The 15604-nt window shown below is 34.6% G+C and overlaps 1 long non-coding RNA gene and 1 pseudogene across 1 annotated transcript; both read right to left on the bottom strand.

The window, feature by feature from the left end:
• LOC125092955 (uncharacterized) overlaps positions 1 to 1438 on the bottom strand; it is a 91977-nt pseudogene extending 90539 nt beyond the window's left edge.
• Positions 1439 to 9746: 8308 nt separating this feature from the next.
• Positions 9747 to 14950, bottom strand: LOC125095084 (uncharacterized). The gene is made up of 2 exons (XR_007125786.1): positions 14891 to 14950; positions 9747 to 9832 (listed from the first exon to the last, which is right to left on the bottom strand). It is a non-coding gene; the product is annotated as an uncharacterized LOC125095084 (long non-coding RNA).
• Between the last annotated feature and the right edge of the window lie 654 nt (positions 14951 to 15604).

Genomic DNA, 15604 nt, shown 5'->3' with positions numbered 1-15604 from the left:
ACTTCCCTATAAGCAGGCAATGGAAAGCTAGTTATTGATGAAAATAAAATATTCAACCTTACAAATACTTTCAGCTACTTTTATCCTGAAGCTATGTTTCATGTTTTTGTTTGTTTGTTTTACAAACTCAAAAGTTTATTGATAAAATCGGATGGAGATTTAAAAAATGAAATAAAATTGCCTATTATGTTAGAAAACTAATAGGAATAAAACATTTACTTTACAGCACAACACATAATTCTTAACTCTACTATGAAGGTACAGAAAAAAAAAACCAACCATTCATAATTGGATACCAAACTTTTTATTATAATGTCAAGCCTCAGAAATTTGGAAGATTATGCCCCTCTTTCTAATGTTCAAAAATGTTTTTATGTTTCAGTATAAGCTGAAACCAACCCATTTATTTTCAGCATTTCAAAGATAATATGCTTTCAGAACAAAGGAGATCACAAGCATGCTGCATTTGGTTTAATAAAACAAGTACTAATTGCATAACACATTTAATTACATTTAAGATATCATTTGTAACAAGGTAGTCATCCTATATTACCTATTAGTTATACTTCATTATTATATGAGATAAATTAAATTTAAACCTGTTAACGATTCAGAATGCAAAACATCAAAATGTCTTATTTACATTTTTCCACATCAAGTTTTCTGCATATGCTTTTATTTCTGTTCAGAGGTAAGAACACAAAATGCAATTTTTCCTGAGGGATAAAAATAGTAGCTAGGCAGCACAAGACACTTTCTCAAGTTTCAGGGATATAAATTAATATTATAATAAATCCATAATGCTTCTATATTGAGGTATAATTTACCGAATTGCCATATGCATGTCTTATTACAAATGCAGTTTTAATTAAGATAAAAATAATTATGAAAGTCTATATGTACAGAATGAGTTAAGATGTGGTTTTTTAATGTACAAAGAAAATGAAAGTAACAAAGGCTTATAATAGGAATTAGAATAATATCTTATTTATAGAGGGAAACGTATTTTACCTGTGATTTAACAAGTTGTCTTATTACTCTGATTGTACACTTATCCTATTATATGTAGGGTCTTAAAAAAAGAATAAGATAGTTACTTTATTACAATTGATTCCAAGTCTGGAGACAATTCCGATTTTACACCTAGTAGGGTATTCTTCACAATTGTATTCAAAAAAAATTGAAACACACTTGTTTCACTCTAGTTAATATGAAGATCAATATATTAAATGGAAGCAATTTCTTAAAAACAAGTCTTGTAGTTTCATCTGTATGGTAGATTAGAGATGTCCATAAATGCTTTGCTATTCCTCTAAGTAAGAGAGAATCAAATTCTGTCCTCTCTTGAATCTGAGCAAGTCTTGGTGAATTCTTAGCCCAAGGGAATGTGGTAGAACTAACCTTTCAGGAATTGCGGAGGCTCGGCCAAAAGGGACATTTCAGCTTGGGCCTGGGTCTCTTGAGATGGTTCTTCAGAAGCTCTGAGTTGCAAGGTATGAATTCCAATTACCCTGAGAACTCCCAACCGAGTCCCGCTGACCAGCACTCAACCACAGTGCAAATCAGATCATTCAGCCCAGCCCATTTGTCAAATGAATCTAAAGAGTGAACTCTATTGGGTTCATGTGGATTTTCTGATTCAGAGAATTATGATATATAATAAATTTATTGTTTAATGAATTTGAGGCTTGGGGGGTTGTTAAATGAAACAAGCTATTTCTTTTTTCTTTCTTTTCTTTTTTTTTTTGGACAGGGAACACTGGAGGTGATCCAAGTTAGCTACATAAGAATCCAGCAGAAACATGATGGCTTCATTTTAATGAAGTGCTTTAAAAACACTCTGTCACAGATCTAATGGCTACTACTTGATTTGGATGATATCTGGTAGTCTGGAGGTTAAAATCTATCTCAGAGAAAGTGAGGAAGAACTGGCAAAGATTTTTTTTTTGTTGTTTTTTAAATTTTGAACTCTATGTAATTCATTTTATACAGTAACAGAATCTTCACATAACCTGAATCCACTCAATTTTTGGATGGCAAAGAATGCAAACATATTTGTGTGTGTGTGTGTGTGTGTGTGTGTGTGTGTGTGTGTGTGTGTGTTTATGTCTCAACAAAAATTTGATTGTTTGAATATATAAGTAAGTTAGTTTTGACAGTATTTCTATCTTACACATACTTTTAATAAGTTACTCTTTCTAGGCAGGCCTACATTTTTGTCAGCTTCTAGAGGGACTTTACCAACTAGACTTCTGCCTCTGTGTCTTTGCAAATGGCTATTCCTAACTTCAGATAGTATGTAGTTTTCTTTGTTATCTATGGAAGAGTTGTTTTCAAAAGTTTTCTAAAATATATTAGTCCCCCTTATCCACACAGGGGTACATTCCAAATCTTCAGTGGATGCCTAAAGCCACAGATAGTGCCAAATACCATATATCTATGTTTATTCTTATGCATACATACCTATAATAAAGTTTAATCTACAAATTAGTCACAGGAAGTGGTTAACAACAGTCACTAATAGTGAAATATAGCTATTATAACAATACATTGTAACAAAAGTTTAGCAAATGCCGTCTTTCTCAAAAGATCTTATTGTACTATACTCATCCTTTTTATGATGATTATTTTATAGAAAATTAATTAATTTATATATATATAAAACATTAATTTATAGAAATTGGAACAATGAATCTTGGAACATTGAAAAAATAAAATTAAATTAAAAAAATAAATTGGGGGGCGCCTGGGTGGCTCAGTGGGTTAAGCCGCTGCCTTCGGCTCAGGTCATGATCTCAGGGTCCTGGGATCGAGTCCCGCATCGGGCTCTCTGCTTGGCAGGGAGCCTGCTTCCCTCTCTCTCTCTCTGCCTGCCTCTCTGTCTACTTGTGATCTCTCTCTGTCAAATAAATAAATAAAATCTTAAAAAAAAAAAATAATAAAATAAAATAAAATAAATTGGAAGAAAGGTAATTTATTCTGGTACTGGCTGTGTTTATTAATGATGTATTATATCTACTATAACACTAATCACATTTCCATTTAAAATTAATATGTAATAGTAACAACTAACAAAGTCAATGAAATGAAATGAGAAAATGATGGTTGTTCATAAGATGGAGAAATTACTTCTACTATAAAAGTAAATTTATTTAGTGCAAACTTCAATTGAAATGGACTTTTGCTGGGGCGCCTGGGTGGCTCAGTTGGTTAAGCAACTGCCTTCGGCTCAGGTCGTGATCCTGGAGTCCTGGGATCGAGTCCCACATTGGACTCCTTGCTTAGCAGGGAGTCTGCTTCTCCTGCTGATCTCTCTCTCCTCTCATGCTCTCTCACAAATAAATAAATAAAATCATTAAAAAAAAAAAAAAGAAATGGACTTTTGCTGAGATTAGAACTTATAAGATTTTAATAACATAAGTAATGATGGAATCTGTACATGACTTTAATCACAGTGTTTACAAACTAAGCTCAATAACATTCAAATTAGCATCTATATATTAAAATGTATACATTATAATTATATCCTGTGAGACTACTGCCTACATCCAGTTGGGAAGCTATTTTCAAACTGCAGTTAATCATTACATCTTTTGAAGACTATGGACAGAAGGTTTTAGGGTAATTTTATTTTACAACACATGTTCCATTTATAAAGTGCTGTTATTTCCAAATTGATACTTTCTTATTTTAAAAAGAAGGGAAGGAAAGGAAAGGGAGGGGAAGGGAGGAAAGGAGAAGAGAAGAGAAAAAAGAAGAGTATAATTCTATTCTAAGCATCCACCATGCCTTTGGTAAACCAAATCACATAATAATTAGTGTGGTATAAAGAGAAAACTCTTAATATAAATTTTAACTAACCAAATATTTCAATATAAATTAAAAATAAATGTCCCTTTGAAAGAAAAACTATTTATGCTCTGTAAAAGAAAATTTATCTGTAGAAAATATCAAATTTTAATTTGCAATTGTAAAGACTAAAAAGAGGAGCAACTGTTTGGTAAAATTATTATTTTCTTTTCATTGAAATCAGAGTGAAATACACATTCAGAAAATCTAAAATAAGAGTGAAGAAAATGTCATGTTGCCCCAACCCAGAAAGCTTTGTTCTATTTGGAATAATATTCTCAAAACATGTCAAAATGTCTTACTTTTTTATACTTAGATGAAGTTTTTGATTTATGAGTTGTTTATAATTCTCCATATTTAAAAAATAATTTTCTACCACATCAATCATCAAAACAATTGCTAGGGCTTCAACTGAGCCTTGAAAATGTACATTTATACACATAGGATCCAGGGCATAGATGCAGATGAAAGTCTCATACAATTAATAAACAAGTTTCTAAGGAACAGGATCACTTATCCAGTTAATTTTTGTGTTGGAATGTGTACTGTAATTCTAATCAAGGAATAACTGAAATTGTAATCATTGAAATAAATAAGTAGCTTCATAGAGGCAGATGAAAAAGATAAACCAGATAATAGAGTGGAAGAAAATATTTTGAGCCCAAAAGATAAATACCAACATGAAAAAACAATGTTAAATTTAAGTTAATGGATGAGATCATTGCTTTCCGTGTTTAATTCTAACGTACACCTGGAAGAGATTTGAGAATGAGGAAGGAAGGTAATAGCTGAGGATCTTTAGAGCCAACAAGAGTGATTTCCAGTCATGGAAAACAAACAAACACAAACAAACAAACTGAAAAGGATGCTACCAAAAAATCCCAAAACACTGAGGTAATGGCATCTTTAAGTCTGATTACTTACAAAGAAATAGTAGATTTCACCATTGCAAAAATAGGAGCCAGAAGTCAGTGAAATATTGTCTTCAGAGTGTTGGGTGACAATAACTATTAACTTTCAATTGTTTACTTAGGTCAACTATAAATTAAGAATAAATTTGAAATACCGTTTTCTTTAAATTTTGTTGTTATAACAACACTCAAGAGATTCTAATGAAAGGTATGGATTTCCTCTCTGGATAATACACATACATGCTAGGTTTTCATAAAACTTTAGATTTGTAGGGATATCTGGGTGGCTCAATGGGTTAAGCCTCTGCGTTTGGCTCAGGTTAGGATCTCAGGGTCCTGGAATCGAACCCCACATCAGGCTCTCTGCTCGGCTGGGAACCTGTTTCCCCCTCTCTCTCTGCCTGCCTCTCTGCCTACTTGTGATCTCTCTCTCTCTCTCTCCCTGTCAAATGAATAAAAACTTTAGATTTGTAAATGCCCTGAAGCCTCTTTGCTCTAGAGAGCACATCTTTACCTATGAATCAAGCTACTGTGGTACCTATGAGTACCCATGGTATTTAAGACTATATACTGAAAACTTATACCACTCTCTTTAGAACCATTGAAGTCGTTGTCTTCTTCTTCTTCTTCTTCTTCTTCTTCTTCTTCTTCTTCTTCTTCTTCTTCTTCTTTTTCTTTCAATGAATTGCACTGGTTTTATTAAAGGTACCATCCATTATGTTACATACATGCTAATGCAATTCACAGACTTAAAATATATTTCATGTTTTTTTCAGGCACTCTCAGTCACTGGCACTCTCAACTTCCACTAACTCAAGTATAAAATGCCTGCCCTAAATTCATATATATGCATGCAGAAATAGAATCTTTAGAAGGCAGACTCTGTAATTACTGGTTTGGGGAGAGAGATTATTTGCTCTCTCCTGTTACTAGTAATAGCATTTGACGTTCCAAAATGTAAATCTCTAAAGTTTTGTTTTTTTAAGAGAGAAACTTATAAGGAAAAGTGTTTAACATTTGAGTTCACATACAACTCAGAATGGCAAAAAGATCTATAAACCATTGAACACATTTTGAAATTGGCACATGTGTAAAGTCTTTGGTGCAATAACCTCTGTTCCAATCTTCCCACCCAAACTGACTGGAGGCTTAGAATTGCATAATTGCTGATGGTGGTGTCTCTGGAAATGGGCTGCTTGCCTAAGGAGAATCTCTGTGTCACCAACATCTTGCTATTTCAACTAGATGTTTCCATTCTCAGATACGCTTTTTCCTCTGTGAATATTTAGCCTCACTTTTCCCACCTGCATTGGGCTCTCTACTCAGTGGAGAGCCTGTTTCTCCCTCTCCCTCTCCTGCCACTCTGCTTACTTGTGCTCTCTATCTCTCTGTTGAATAATAAATAAAAAATCTTTTTAAAAAAGTAGAACTATGGTATGACCCAGCAACTGCACTACTAGGTATTTAACCAAAGGGTACAAAAGTACTGATTGAAGGGGTATATGCACCCTGAAGTCTATAGCAGCCTTATCAACAATACCCAAATTATGGGAAGAGCCCAATGTCCATCGACTGATGAATGGATAAAGAAGGTGTGGTGTATATATTACTCAGCCTTCAAAAGGAATGGAATCTTGCCATTTGCCATGACATGGATGGAGCTAGCATGTATTATGCTAAGTGAAATAAGTCGGTCAAAGAAAGACAAACATAGTATGATTTCACTCATGTGAAAGTTAAGAAACAAAACAAATGAAGATGGGGAAGGAAGAAAAAAAAGAGAGAGAGAAAAACCATAAGAGACAATTAATTATAGAGAACAAACTGAGGGTTGCATGAGGGAAGGGGGGATACACTAAATGGGTGATGGGTATTAAGGGGAGCACTTGTGATGAGTATTGGATGTTGTATATAAGTAATGAATCACTAAATTCTACATCTGAAACCAATATTACACTGTGTTACCAACTATAATTTAAATAAAAACTTAAAAAAATATGAGAATATAAAGATGACTATTCCATGAGAGTTTTATGAAAATTTAATTCATGAAAGCATTAAAATATTTATAATTGCCAGTTTGAAAGAGGGATACAAAATGTCAGGAAATTTTTAATACAGTCCTCCCAAGTGCTCGCATATATTCACACTTGGACATTTCAGATTTTAATATAAATACAGTGTGTATTATAACACAGCACTTAATTGATGTGAAGGATTTCTGTAGGACAAGTTTTAGAAGATATATTTAAAGATATATTATCAAATCAATTTGAAGTCACATACAGCATATTTCACTACATTTAATGTGAAACATAATTTAACTTGTTTTAGATTATTAAAATCATTATTGTGAACATTATTTATTTTTCCTGTTATACTATAGGCAGTCTTAAAGACATAGGAAGAGAAAAAGATATTACCCCATTTATCCAAGAGCTTCAGACTACTGGATGTAGGAAAGTCAATGTCTTTTTAATATTTTTAAATATTTATTAATTTTTTTAAAGAAAGAGTACATGTGAGCAGGGGGAGGGACAGAGAGAGGGAGGGAGAGAGAGAGAGATAGAGAATTTCAAGCAGACTCCCCATTGAGAATGGAATCTGATATAGGCTCTATCCCAAGAGCCTGAGATCATTACCTGAGCTGAAATTAAGAGTTGCCTTCCTAACAATATAGTCACCCAAGTGCCCCTCAATGTCTTTTTTAATACTAATGAGTTAGGATATAGAAAGCATTGTGTGTTGATGCGATCAGAAATGGGTTTATTACTCTCGCATTCTCTCTCTCAAATAAATAAATAAATAATTTTTTTTTTTTTTTAATTGGGGAGGTGGTGTGCCTGGGTGGCTCAGTTAGTTAAGCGACTGCCTTTGGCTCAGGTCATGATCCTGGAGTCCTGGGATTGAGTCTTGCTTTGGGCTCTCTGCTCGGCAGGGAGTCTGCATCTCCCTCTGACCCTTCCCCTTCTCAGGCTCTCTCAAGTAAATACATAAATAAAATCTTTAAAAAAATGGTTTTCTAGACTGTCTCCACCTTGGATTGCTATCTTATTATTTTATGTATGGACCATGGAGGTGGCCTTTTCACTTTTCTCACTGGCTCCATCTCACTTGTTTCATCTATTTCTGCATTCCATCAATGATTAATCTTCCAAAATCTTGCTGCCATTTTATCATAGTCATATTTAAAAACCATCAGTCCCTGCACCTGCAGTGTTTTGTATCATAGATGACAATATTGATGTATGTACTGAAGGACAATTTATCTTGGAAACAGACTATACAAACTATGGTATCAATAAATACAGTGCAGTGCTATAATTGTATTTTTCTTCCTTATGATTATCTTGATAACATTTTCTTTTCTACGGCTTACTTTAATGTAAGAATGCAGTACATAATACATATAAAATGCAAAACATGAGTTAACTGACCATTTATGTTATTGGTAAGGTTTCCAGTCAACAGTAGGGTATTAGTGGGGAAAGTCAAAAGTTACATAGATTTTCAATTGTGTAGGAACCCAACACCTTTAACACCCTCTTCATTCAGGGTCAACTGTATTTTGTTTTGTTATTCCCCCTCCAGAGGATACCCATTTTTTTTGTCATTTGCTATGATCAAAGCACAATCTAAATTCTAACTTAATGCAAGATGTTACTTGGTTATGCTTTATTTTTTTTTAAAGATTTTATTTATTTATTTGACAGAGATCACAGGCAGAGAGGCAGGCAGAGAGAGGAAGGGAAGCAGGCTCCCCGCTGAGCAGAAAGCCCAATGTGGGGCTCGATCCCAGGACCCTGAGATCATGACCTGAGCCGAAGGTAGAGGCTTTAACCCGCTGAGCCACCCAGGCGCCCCTTGGTTATGCTTTAGAAGTAGATGTGCTTTCTGCAATCATTCGTGTTGCCCACACTGGTGTTTTGAGAGTTGTGTTAGCTCACTGTAGAGTATCATGACATAAACCATCTTACTTCAATAAGGCTGCAAGACTCAGAAAGTATGTGCCGAACTGGATGGGTCATTGCAATTTCTGTATCACTAAATATAAATGAATGAAATGCTTATTTACTAAGTTTTCTTATAATCATATGAAATTATAGTTAAACATTGTTTTCAGACTTTTTTAGTTATGACATCTTCATGAGTCACTCAATTAAGCCATATAATATTACCTCTACTCTTTAGAAACCCTAGAAATAAATTTAACAAGGTTTACTGGGAATTAGTGTTATGAACTTAACTGCTCTTCAGCAATTAATTATATTAAATTTTATTAAAATTTATTTAAATTGCCAAGTTTCTTAACTTTTCTTTTGTTGCATATTTTCCTAATTCATGAATATTCCTAAATAAATGGAGAAAGTGGCTTCCCTTTTTCTAAGACTCGATCAATGATTTTGTTTCTGAAAATCATTTCTCTATATTCACTCTTCGCTGTTAATAACTAGTTTTATTGCATTTTCCTCTGTCATAGTTTTAGGAGGCAGTATAGCCTAGTGACTATCTTTTACTGACTATGCCATTTTGGTTAACTTACCCTGTGAAATACAGAGGTGAATTTACATATATATGCCTAAGTATACATGCTAATTAATACATATGTTACTTACCACTTGATGATCTCTATTCAAACACTTCATACCATTTATTTAATCCAACAAACATTTTATTTTTTGATACTTTGAGCCAGGATTTATTTTGGATGTTTTGGATTTATCAGTGAATAGTTAAGCTTTTGAACTCCTGCAGTTGACATCTTAATGGGAGAAGCTTTTATTTTGTGAAGGGGTATTAGGTGATGATTACAATTAAAAATTAAAGTAGAAGCAACACATGCTAAGTGAGACACCACTTTAGAAAGGGTGGGGAAAGAAGGACTCTCTGCCAAGGTGACAGTTGAGCTGAACCCTGAATGAAGTAGCACAGGTAACTTCCTATGACCAAGAGTCTCTCTCTCTGGTTTCATCTTATTTTATCTTGTCCTCTCTTCCCCAATGATCCTCTGTTTAGTTTCTTAGATTCCACGTATCAGTGAGGTCATATGATAATTGTCTTTCTCTGATTGACTTATTTTGCTTAGCGTAACGCTTAAGGTGCAAAAATTGCTCACAAAGTATGTCCCTGTCTCAAAAATTGATAATCTAAAATAATGTAAATTGTTTATTGTATTTTAGAAAATTATTCTAAACAGCTTCAAAATGTGTATAAGACAAATGGATCTTGATTCACTGTATGTGATGGCCTATTCAATCGACTGACATAAAGCCTGTCAGCAAATTCCAGGGCTTTATAGAAGAAGCTCTGCTCCGGTCCTTGTGTAACATTTAACGATCTTAACCAATAGGAAAGAGATTATGGAAACAAATGTTGGAACTTGTTAACCAACAACTATAGAACTTGCTTTTGTTCTCAAGCACATGGTTAGCTGCATTCTGCATTTTCACAGGTACAGCATGTATTTTCCCTCTTCAGATATTGGAGGATATTATTATAAATAGTCCTGAGGAGAACAACTAAGAACAATCATTTTTTTCTCCATGGCATGTTATTAGGTTTTACTAAACTCGAATGAATCTAATAAGAAAAAGATTATACTTTTTATAAATTTTAACTAAAATTTTATTACAAATTGGATTCCATGACGTTTCATCAAAATTCCAACTTAAGGGCGCCTGGGTGGCTCACTGGGTTAAGCCGCTGCCTTTGGCTCAGGTCATGATCTCAGGGTCCTGGGATCGAGTCCCGCATCGGGCTCTCTGCTCCGCGAGAAGCCTGCTTCCCTCTCTCTCTCTCTCTGCCTGCCTCTCCGTCTACTTGTGATCTCTCTCTCTGTCAAATAAATAAATAAATAAATCTTAAAAAAAAAAAAATTCCAACTTAAGAATAAATCCTAAGGGCACCTGGGTGGCTCAGTGGGTTAAAATCTCTGTCTTCATCTCAGGTTATGATCTCAGGGTCCTGGGATCGAGCCCAACATCAGGGTCTCTGCTCAGCGGGGAGCCTGCTTCCCCCCTCTCTCTCTCTGTCTGCCTCTCTGCCTACTTGTGATTTCTGTCTGTCAAATAAATAAATAAAATCTTTTTAAAAATTTTTAAAAAAGAATAAATTCTACTTCATTTAGTATATTTTTGAATTTAAATTTACTTGCCTTTTAAAAATCCTTTTTCCCCTTATTTTTTTGCTTTTGAGAATTAAGTCTAATCAGAAACTTCCAATTTATGAGCTATAGAATGCATCCATTTCATATTTCTTATGTCCAGGTCTATAGTCCTTATTAGTCATTAAAACCTGAGTTTTTGGGACACCTGGGTGGCTCAGTGGGTTAAGCCACTGCCTTTGGCTCAGGTCATGATCTCAGGGTCCTGGAATCGATTCCGGAATCAGGCTCTCTGCTCGGCGGGGAGCCTGCTTCCCTCTCTCTCTCTCTCTCTATCTGCATCTTCATCTACTTGTGATCTCTCTCTGTCAAATAAATAAATAAAATCTTTAAAACAAACAAACAAACAAACAAACAAACAAAAAAACCTGAGTTTTTAGTCATTCAGGTGTTAGGGCCTGAAAACTTGAGATTCTGAAGATTTTCACTTTAAGATAAATTCCAGTGGATTTTCTTAGATAAAAATCTTAGATACTCTATGGAAATTTTGTAATGAATCTAAATACTTATGCAATTTTGGCCATTTAGTTTTAGTTATTAAAACAATGTATTTCCAAAGTGATTTCTAACAAGAAAATTTATAAATGGTCAGAATAGTAATTTAAGATGCCTAATATATCCTTCCTATAAAAGTTCTAATTAAAAAAAAAATCATGGACAGTTATTTTTGCTTGCCATAATATTTTGGAAATAAATGTCTTGAAAGAGTTTATGTGAAATCAGTGTAAACATTTAAAACTAAGTGAAAAGTAGGATAAGTTACTTTTAAGCAGAAAAATATTCTCAAATGTGCAAGGAAAGAGGACCATTATCTTTCCAAAATTATATTGAAAATAAAAAAAAAACACTTTATTTAAAACAGATGGGAGTATTTTTGTTAGCTATATGAGAGAACGATTTTCCTAGAGAAACTTTCCCATACATTCAAAGATTTTCAATGATATTAACATCATCCTTTTTGAAACTATAGGTGTATGTGTCCCCCTCAGTGCACTGAATCAGAATCCAGCATAAATCATTAACTGTGGGGTGCCTGGGTGGCTCAGTGGGTTAAGCCTCTGCCTTCGGCTCAGGTCATGGTCTCAGGGTCCTGGGATCGAGCCCCACATCGGGCTCTCTGCTCAGCAGAGAGCCTGCTTCCCTTCCTCTCTCTCTCTGCCTGCCTCTCTGCCTACTTGTGATCTCTGTCTGTCAAATAACTAAATAAAATCTTTAAAAAAAAATCATTGGGGCACCTGGGTGGCTCAGTGGGTTGAAGCCTCTGCCTTTGGCTCAGGTCATGATCTCAGGGTCCTGGGATTGAGCCCCGCATCGGGATCTCTGCTCAGCAGGGAGCCTGCTTCCCTCTCTCTCTCTGCCTGCCTCTCTGCCCACTTGTGATCTCTGTCTGTCAAATAAATAAATAAATTCTTAAAAAAAAAATCATTAACTGTTATCTCCAGGTCATATCTGTATAGTCTGTATTGTAGAGTAGAGAATATGTGTGAGGAGCAGGATTTGCTTATTCCCCACTATTTGGTGGTGTGGTTGGAAATCTTGAATGGAGTAAATGAAATCAACTGGTTTTTGTTGTTGTTGTTGTTTTTAAATGTAAAGTGAAAAACTTAATTGGCTAGGACAGAATATAGGTAAAGGTGCCTGTTAAGTGTTTCCCTTTTAGGATGGGAAACATTCAAATTCAAACCTTATCAACCAGTTGGCGTGGTCTGAAGTTGCCTTGAATGTCTGATCACTCATTTTGATTTTGGTGATTACATGCATTTGAGATTTAACTGAAAGACTCTTTCAATGTTACTCATCTTAGAACATTTGGAATCAACAAAAATCATGAGCATGTACTTATTCTGTGATGTCTACAATGCACGCATGACTTTAAATAAAACAGAGGTACTATTTTCTTTCATAGGTTATAATTAAACTTAAAAAGCAGATATAGCATTTTTATTTTATGAGTAAATAATAAATATACTAAAATATAATTAATATAATATTTTTCTTCTTTTTCATGGCCATTCCTTTTTTTTAATTGAGATATTTTGTGCTTGAGTTTTATAGATAGACATGATATTGTAACATAAAAAGATATTGTCAGAGAGAAGCATGTCCAAATGCAAGATCAGGCACATACTTTTTTGTTTGTTTGTTTGTTTGTTGTTTTTTGTTTTTTAATTTATACTACCAAGTCTCCATATCTTTCATAAAATTGAAAAAGTAATATCACAAGATGTCTAAATATTTGTTATTGTCATATGTGACATGAACAATGATGTTTTTCCTCAGAAATTAAAAGTTTTCTTTAGAATAATAAACATATTTTATAGATTCAAAGCAAAAACTATACAGCCAATAAGTGAAAAAGATACTATGAAGCTTTGCCAGGTTCTACCACATCACATCTTTAAAAATGGTGCTCTATTTTGTACAAGTTGATGAGCACGAAAGTAGAAATTATTTATGTCAGGTGGCCACTGGGGTGTTTTGCCCTTAAATGAAAAGTCTCTTGCATCTTGCCATGCTTCCTTGTTTTGTGGCTGTTTCCCAACACAGTCAGATTTGTGGTCAAGAAAACATCTGTTGGCCAAAGACAGTTGCTTGCTGCTTCAACTCTGGACAAGTAGAAGATATGTTTCAGCTTTGCCACATCTAAGCAGCTGTGTGGTATTTTCAAAAGGTGACGTGGGGGGCGCCTGGGTGGCTCAGTGGGTTAAGCCGCTGCCTTCGGCTCAGGTCATGATCCCAGGTCCTGGGTTCTAGCCCCACATCGGGCTTACTGCTCAGCGGGGAGCCTGCTTCCTCCTCTCTCTCTGCTTGCCTCTCTGCTTACTTGTGATTTCTCTCTGTCAAGTAAATAAAATCTTTAAAAAAAAAACAAAAACAAAAAAAAAACAAAAGGTGACATGGTCCTCAAGTGAGTGACTGGTATTTTACATCAGCAAAATAACTTAATTTTACAGATTGCAAACAAAAATAAAAGTTGTTACTTTTTTTTTTAAGATTTTTTTTTAATTGTCAGAGAGAGAGGGAGAGAGAGTGAGCACAGGCAGACAGAATGGCAGGCAGAAGCAGAGGGAGAAGCAGGCTCCCCGCCGAGCATGGAGCCCGATGAGGGACTCGATCCCAGGACACTGGGATCATGACCTGAGCCAAAGGCAGCTGCTCAACCAACTGAGCCACCCAGGCGTCCCAAAGTTGTTACTTTTTATGCATTTCATTCTTTTAGAATAAAATAAGTACAGACTGCTGGAATAAAATTGCCTTTCATCACTTTAAAAATTATATTATTTTAAAAATGTTTATTTATTCACATCATTGATCAAAAATCATTTCAACTCATTTTAATTTGAAGTTAAGCTAAACTTTTGAATTTAACACCAGAAACTGAAGGATTCTATATGAAACTTAACTATATGTGGATCATGCAGAAACATTAAATTATGAGGAAAACCAGACTCTTCATAAGACCTATCACTCATGCCACATGGAACAAAAACTTCTGTGTGTGGTGCTCTTGTTTAACCAATTATTTTGACAGTTTAATAGAATTTCATCTGCTTTAAAATGTCAGCATTTTACTTTTCAATGGCAGTTTAAACTTGGTTAATTTAAAAGATTGATTTTAACAATATGCCAATATTTTGTATTTTTGTATTTTTTTATTTAAATTCAACTTAATTAGCATAAACTGTATTATTGGTTTCAGAGGTAGAGTTTAGTGATTCATCAGTTGCATATAACAACCAGTGCTCATTACATCAAATGCCTCCTTAAAGCCCATCCCCCAGTTACCTCATCTGCCCACCCACCTTCCAGTAACCCTCAGTTTGTTTCCTGGAGTTCAGTGTGTCTTACGGTTTGTGTCCCTCTCTATTTTTATCTTATTTTATTTTTCTTTTCTTACCCATATGTTCCTCTGTTTTGCTTCTTAAATTCCACATATCAGTGAAATCATATGGTGTTTTTCTTTAACTTATTTCACTTAGCACAATACCTTCTAGCTCCATCTATGTCATTGCAAATGGCAAGATTTCATGCTTTTAGATGGTTGAGTGTTTTATTTTATTTTTTTTAAAGATTTTATTTATTTATTTGACAGAGAGAAATCACAAGTAGGCAGAGAGGCAGGCAGAGAGAGAGGAGGAAGCAGGCTCCCTGCAGAGCAGAGAGCCCGATGTGGGGCTCGAACCCAGGACCTGGGATCATGACCTGAGCCGAAGGCAGCGGCTTAACCCACTGAGCCACCCAGGCACCCCAGATGGTTGAGTGTTTTAATATCCATTTCTACTCAAAATATATACATCATTTTATGCAGATTCATGGCTTTCCCTATCCTGAATTTTTATACTTCTCTTTAATTTTGTCCCTTTTTAAAGAGCTGTTTCTATTTTATTGATGTTATAATCTATATTTTCACAAAATATTAATAAGTTTAATAGGAATTATTACACTAAAATCTTTATATTCAGGAATCAAAAACAGATTGACTTCTATTTTTACTGGGACTTTGGAAAAACGCAATGACAAAGTTAGTTTTTCTTTCCTTTTCCTTAATATTTTTTAATGTCATCAATAAAACTTCTCTATTTTAGCTCAGGGTATAGAATCTCTCTTCATGTGATTTTTGCTCTTTTTCCTCCATGAACTGCTTTGATGTTGTTTGCTAGTCAAGAGCTTCCCAGGTGAA

This window comes from Lutra lutra, chromosome 1 (assembly GCF_902655055.1).
Source record: "Lutra lutra chromosome 1, mLutLut1.2, whole genome shotgun sequence".
NCBI classification, from domain to species: Eukaryota; Metazoa; Chordata; class Mammalia; order Carnivora; family Mustelidae; genus Lutra; species Lutra lutra.
This window is presented reverse-complemented; position numbering and strand designations above follow the sequence as displayed.